Raw genomic sequence first — 6145 nt, forward strand, 5'->3', positions numbered from 1 at the left:
CTAATTTCAGCGTTTTTGGATTTTTATCCTTTAAGGGCTGGTTGCATCAAACCGTCTGTCAGCGTTCGTTAAATTTTATTGTATGGGAAGTTCCATAGACGTCTGCTGCGTGACGATGATGATGTGTCATTCAATGTACTCTATGGATGTGTCTGTCAAAATTGTGGTTGCTGCAACTGGCCCTAAGAGAGTTAAAATGAGGCTGGCTGAAGTTTGTATGAGGAATAAGATTTATTTCAAGCTACAGGCACCAGGCTTGAAACTTCGTAAAAAGGTACTTCAGAAGGGCATAAAATAGTATCTTGATAAATTTTGACGAAATGTCGAAATTATACCACTGATAAGCATATTACTACTTCATTAAACACTGAGTTATATCGAACTTCAACAAGCTCATGCACGAATATGGTAAGTGTTACAAAAAAAATATGCATGTAACCTTTTTAACCGACTTCAAAAAAAGGAGGAGGTTCTCAATTCAACTGAATGTTTTTTTTTTGTATGTAGGTGTTACTCAATATCTCCGAGAATTGTGGACCGATTTTCAAAAATTTTTTTTTGATCGAACGGGTATAACCCCGAGATGGTCCCATGTCCCATTGGCACCAAGTCGGGGTCTGATGATGGGATCCTGGAGAAATCGAGGGAATTCTTCAAATGTTATAGGCACATGTAATGTTTTTAGTGTATTTTTCTAAGGTACACCAGTATTACCGCCTGATGGTAATCATTTTATGTGGCTGAGCTGATGATGGAAGGTCAACTCCTCAATGGTTAGGAGTTAAAGGATAATTCTTTCACTAGTGTACATATATTCGGACTGATACATATAATATCAAAGGAACCACTAAAAATCAACAAATAAATAAAATTTTTAACAAAAAATAAAACCGCCTTCAAAAATAAGCGCGTTACAAAACACGGAGAAACTAAAAAGCAAAAAATAATAAACCTTTGAATTCAGATTTCTTATCGTATTGCAATAATCTAAACATCCAAATTATAAACAAATCAATTATTTTTGGAGTCGGTGCCAGCCTGCGTATGGTTGGGTGGGGCAAACAGGTCTGGTACCGACTACAAAAATAATTGACTTGTTTATAATTTGGATGTTTAGATTATTGCAATACGATAAGAAATCTGAATTCAAAGGTTTATTATTGTTTGCTTTTTAGTTTCTCCGTGTTTTGTAACGCGCTTATTTTTGAAGGCGGTTTTATTTTTTGTTAAAAAATTTATTTTTTGTTTGAAATTTAATAAGAATTAATTCATTCATAGACACTTTTTTCCTAACTCTAAATCTTTTCTCAAAAAACCGGCCAAGTGCGAGTCGGACTCGCGCACCGAGGGTTCCGTACAAACCTGCAAGGTTTACAAAGTTCGTTCATTACGACAATCGAGTCATAACTATGGTATTTTTATTGCAAAAAAAAAAATATATTATGTGATGTAACTAAAAATTTATGGTTTTCGTAATTTTTCCTTTATCTATGCTATAAGACGTTGCTTCGTACCAAATTTCAAGATTCTGAGTTCACGGGAAGCACCCTGTAGGTTTTGATTCCCTTGCAAGTGTCGAAAATTTGCGGCATAAACGGCTGTATCTTTTGATTGCGTTGGCTTAGAAGTTTGATTTTTTCACAGCTTCAAGGGACAGTAGACCTGAGTAATTGATATAAATTTCAGCTTCATACCTCCACGCGTTCCTGAGAAAAAGGGTCTTGACAGACGGACGGACGGACGGACAGACGGACAACAAAGTGATCCTATAAGGGTTCCGTTTTTTCCTTTTGAGGTACGGAACCCTAAAAATGAAGAAAAACTGCAAACCGGGACTTTTTACGTGCTAAAAGGGGATGTTGCGGCAGGGGGGCGCAAGTGTGCGCAAAGCACCATACCCTAAGGTACCATACTACATTAAAGTTTAGCTGGATTTAATTTTTTTCAATTTCCCATACATTCGAACACAACTTGACCGAATCATCATTCCATTTGTTACTAAAGATTGATTTCGGTACATACCGACAAAACAAATGCTGCAACATTGCCTGGCTCGAAAAATAGTGATTTATTGCCGAAAAAGCCGTTTATAATAAGCTAATATTTATAATGGCGGTCACTGTCTTTTCTCCCAAGAGATCTATTTAGACCCAGGCAATGCTGGCAGGGTAGGCAAAGTTGCAGCATTTGACGGTAACATAGTCTGGCAAATCTCACAGCTCCTTACCTTCTGAATTCTGACTACAGCCCTGACATTGTATCATCCCGTTTTCTTGATTTAACAGTAGAACTGCGCTACCCCCTACCGGTTTGTTCAGCCCACCGACCCAATCATGGTGATGGTATACTCGTGAGAGTCATGAGTCAGCAGTCACTGTACTGATAGAATAGGGGCCATCAGGTAGAGGCCTCTTCTTCCTCGCTAGGCCGGAACAAAGTGGCACTTTACCTTCTTGCTAGGAGGAAGCAAAGTAATACTTGTTCTAAGGAACGTGTAGCATGGCAGTAAACTTTTCCCACCTTGGGGGATGACGATGCCATGTTCAAATTATATTTTAGATTCCCTCTATGCTTGGGATATTAAGGTGCGTTTAAACGGCGCGCGATAATTACTCAGGCCACACGCTACAACCATACCGAGCGCATCGATCAGCCGCTTAGTTCCAACGCGCGCCAATAGATGGCGCTTAAGCTATATTGCGAAACGGGACAATGACGTCATCTTTTTCGTGCATGCTGCCCGTAGTAACGAGTTATTAGACGTTATCACGTCAAAAAAAAAACGACCGCCCTAGTTCGTAAGGCCAAAACTTATCAGTTTATTTCGATAAGCTGTGAGTCGCTTCTGTAAGCAAACTCGTATACACTTGAAAGTTTTTAGCTTACGAAAGTAGTTAAAACTTACCGTAAGCTGCTTACAAAAACCATTAACATTTGAAAGTTTTACATAAGTTGCTTACGTAAGCGGTAAAACTCACAGGTATAAGGGTGGCGTGCTACCCACCAAAAACATACCTGTTAAAAAGGGGGCCAAGTTCCTATCGGCTAATTGGGTAGGTAAAGTTTTCCTGATAGAATACTTTATAACGATCTTGGAAAGGTGGCTCGTTTGTTTTTATTGCTTATTATTTATTAATTATATTTTTGACCGAAATGACGCTAGTGAAATTTAATGCCGGATGAACTATGATGCATTTGCGCATTCTGAATGTATGAAATTCCCAAGAGTCGCCACCACACACAGTTCTCCGTTTCAGAATACTTCTAAATTTGACCTTGGCAGGTTTTCATGCTGTACGTAATTATTTATAAGATTAAATGAATATATTTATACAAATAATTAAATTAACCTACAAAGTTCAAATTTAGAAGTATTTTGGAATGGAGGACTGTGTGTGGTAGCGCTGGCGAGTCTTGAGAATGGCAAATGTTTACCAGTGGATCCGGCTGTTGATGAAGACGATTATGATCGAGTTTAAAGTGCATCTAACCATATGGCATTGGATTGCATTTCAACCCTTATTTAGGCGAACAATTAGCCGATAGGAGCTACAGATGGTCAAAAGTGGGTCGAAACGGTTCGTGTAAATAATGCACGGCATGTGCGCCGCCTGTTGCTGGAACTTGCCCTGCACACTACCGTGCATGTATTTTTGTTGCATTGTAACATAGCAATAATCTAAAACAATTTATTAGAACAAACTTGTAATTATTTCTACGCATGTCAGGGGCACCATTGGCCTATTGCATAATGGTTATATATATAATTATCTTCATCAAGTTAAAATTTGTATGAAATTAATTTGCACTCTTGTGGATAAAATGCAATTTTGCTATCTGTTTTCGAAGAATCAAATGAGCCTTTACAGTCTCGTATATAATATCTTACTGTTCCACTTACTTGTCCAATTACTTGGGAAGAACGCAGGTCGAAATCTAATACAGGTAAATATATTTACCTAATATGTAGCTGACCGTACCAGTTGGCATGGTGAAATTTCTTGTAAATACGTGTAGTTATTTTTTTTAAGTATTGGACAGTTTAGTACAATTCTCGTACATTTTTTCTGATTCATAAAAAAGTTGAAAACTGGACTGTTACATAGTGAAATAGATAGCGCCCGCCAGGAAGTATGCTTCCTAGCGGTGACATATAAATCATTGTTTTCTTGTAAATACGTGTAGTTATTTTTTTTTGAAATATCGGACAGTTTAGTACAATTCTCGTACATTTTTTCTGATTCACAAAAAAGTTAAAAACTGGACTGTTACATAGTGAAATAGGTAGCGCCCGCCAGGAAGTATGCTCTCTAGCGGTGACATATTGATCACTGTTTTCTTGTAAATGCTTGTAGTACTTTTTTTTTAGTAGCGTACAATTTAGAACAATTTTCGTACATTTTTAGGGTTCCGTACCAAAAAGGTACAACAGGAACCCTTATGGTGCGACTCTGTCCGTCTGTCACATTCCTAAATATCTCGAGAACTACTAATACATGCTATCAACTTGAAATTTGGAATAGTTATGAACATTGTAAACCTCTACAAATAGAAAGTATAATTTTTTTAAATATATTAATTTTAATTGTAGAAAATGGCCTAAATGAAAGGGGGGGCAAACTGTAAATTTCAAGTTACTAGGTCAAGTGGGTATCGTTGGAAAGAGCTCAAATTGAACGTAAATAAGCTATTTTTTATAATTTTTTTGTTGTGGAAAAAAAAAGAATTTTGAAGGAAAATGTAAAAAAAAATACCGTTCCCCCCCCCCTTATCTCCGAAGTTTACCAACGAAAAATTATGAAAATTTTAGTTAACACTTTCGCTACCAAGAACCCGACTGTCGGGTACACCGCTCGTAGAAGCGTAGCCGATTACATGGGTTTCCCCGTATGTAGCGAAAATGTCGTAGCGCCGCGTAGAGCCCGGTTTCGAAAGTGTTAACATTGGTTTTATGCTAAATATTACAGGAAAAATATAATCAATCGTGTTTGTATTTTGAATACTTTTTTTTTAATTCACAAAAAACTTTTCAGATTTTTACTTTCAATTTACCCACCCTTGCGGATGTATATCGTACTTCAAATTAATACGAGATGTTACGTAAACCATCTTCTGTCCAATAAAGTAAAAACTGTTTAAATCGGTTAACATTATAAAAAATTATCCCTGAAAAACCAGGTCGCGCAAATTAGTTAGCAAATTGACCGGGAGATGGCGCTATACACAATAATACTCATTAGTGCCTATACTTTTGTCTTCTAGTCAAGTCATTAGAGTTATATGAAAATATGAGATTATTTTTACTAGGTAGTTTGAAAGAAAGTTTGTACGGAACCCTCGGTGGGCGAGTCCGACTCGCACTTGGCCGGTTTTTTTTGATGTAGCTTTGGATTCCATATGATACCTTGTCACCGCTAGAAAGTATGACACATCAATTTGCACAACTTTCATTGGTTGTTATCTCGCCGGTGGCGACTCCCCGTATGCTGCATACCGAACGAGTTAATGACCAATTAAATTGCATCACTTTCATTGGTTGTTATATCGCCTGCGGGGACTCCCCGTATGCTGTATACCGAACGAGTTATCGGCTAATGAAATTGCACCATAAGAAACATAAGATTTTAACTGTTGAAAGTTTGTACGGATACGGAACCCTCGGTGGGCGAATCCGACTCGCACTTGGCCGGTTTTTTCTTATTATGTCTTTTGGACTCCGTTCATTATTCTGAGTCATTTCTTAACGTTCATGTGTACGTTAGAACTCTACAGTTCCGAGGAAACATTCGCACTACTGATGTGCCGACGGGAAATTTCCAAAATTCTGAAATTTTCACATAGGAAAACTTCGGAAACTTTCCATACTTTGTATGGATAGAAACTTTCCGGCATTTCATAAATTTAATTCCCTTTATTTTTCGTGAATTTTTCAAGAAATTTAAGATTTTTTTGGAAAGTTTCCGCAACTTGCACATCATTAATTCGCACTATATAATACACGTATAGGATATCAGTCCTATATCCGATATAGGATCGGATAATGTGGATGTATGTCTTAGGGATGTCCTACTTGGATTGATTTGTTTCTGCTGGCTGGCTGGCAGCCTAGCATCTATGTGCCGTTTTCGAGCACGTTCTCATTTTA

The sequence above is a fragment of the Leguminivora glycinivorella genome, chromosome 15 (assembly GCF_023078275.1).
Source record: "Leguminivora glycinivorella isolate SPB_JAAS2020 chromosome 15, LegGlyc_1.1, whole genome shotgun sequence".
NCBI lineage: Eukaryota > Metazoa > Arthropoda > Insecta > Lepidoptera > Tortricidae > Leguminivora > Leguminivora glycinivorella.